Here is a 1,226-nt window from a genome sequence, read left to right as displayed (position 1 = left end):
TTCACAGCATCCTGACATGGATTGGCAGTTTTCTGAAGCTAGTATTCTAACAATCTTCAAACTAACAATGGTCAAATCTCCAAGCTCTGCCTCACTCTCTTATAGGTGTCAAAAGCTGGCAACTCTCTTTTCTATCCTTTCTGGAAACAATTCACTTTTTTAGTGCTGCTAATTAGATTTGGAGTGCAGCAGCAGTTCTTTGCCTTCTTTTCTTTAATATTCATGGCAACAAAGGTTTTCTCGTTCTCTCCCATTTGTGTTTATTTTCCTCCTAAATGTCTTGCCAATCAGGGAAAAGCTCCTTGTGGAAACCAAGTTACCAAGTCACTCAGTTGACTTCCCCTTCTTCTAGATGAATGGCTTATGTCCATAAAAAAAGGGTTGGTTATCATAATACTTCAGGTTTAATATTTCCCAATCTGCTATAGGCCTTCACTAGCTTTACATTTAATGCAGACTGCTTTTAAATCATGCTTTGACCTTTCCCCTCAAAATGTTTTAAAAGACATTTAAATATGACAGGCCAGGTTTATTTAAAGAGTAAAACAGTTCTCTCTTCTGCAGCACATGTGCTAAATTTGGAAAAATATGGAGAAGATTAGAAGAGGAAGGATGACATGTCAATTCACAAAGGATATCATATATTTTCCTTACTAGGATAGTAAATATCTATCCTAAATCTACAGCTAACATCATATACAATGGTAAAACCATAAATATACTTCTATTAAAATCAGAGATAAGATAAAAATAACTGCTATCACCATTATGATTTAAAATTTTAATTTCCTGGCCATTGCAATAAAGCAGGAAACAGAAATAAGAGATGTCAATAATGGAAATAGGAGATACAATTCATATCTGTGAATGAGATGATTCCCTAGCCAAAGAGAATCTAAATAAAATACATTTAGAATGATAGTTTAACAGTTTACCAGTTTTCCTAAACATTTCATTCATGTCCAACTCTTTGTGACCCATGGAATAGTCCATGGAATTCTCCAGGCCAGAATACTGGAGTGGGTAGCCGTTCCCTTCTCCAGGGGATCTTCCCAACTCAGGGATCAAACCCAAGTCTCCTGCTTTGCAGATGGATTCTTTACCAGCTGAGCCACCAGGGAAGACCAAGAATACTGAAGTGGGTAGCCTATCCCTTCTCCAGGGGATCTTCCTGACCCAGGAATTGAACTGGGGTCTCCTGAATTACAGGCAGATTCTTTACCAGC

At 37.5% G+C, this 1,226-nt stretch overlaps 1 pseudogene; it reads left to right on the top strand.

The window, feature by feature from the left end:
• Positions 1-548: 548 nt before the first annotated feature.
• LOC145537276 (U6 spliceosomal RNA) lies at positions 549-647 on the top strand (annotated as a pseudogene).
• The last annotated feature ends 579 nt before the right edge of the window (positions 648-1,226 follow it).

This window comes from Giraffa tippelskirchi, chromosome X, assembly GCF_054371585.1.
Source record: "Giraffa tippelskirchi isolate mGirTip1 chromosome X, T2T-mGirTip1v1.2.pri, whole genome shotgun sequence".
Lineage (NCBI taxonomy): Eukaryota > Metazoa > Chordata > Mammalia > Artiodactyla > Giraffidae > Giraffa > Giraffa tippelskirchi.
This window is presented reverse-complemented; position numbering and strand designations above follow the sequence as displayed.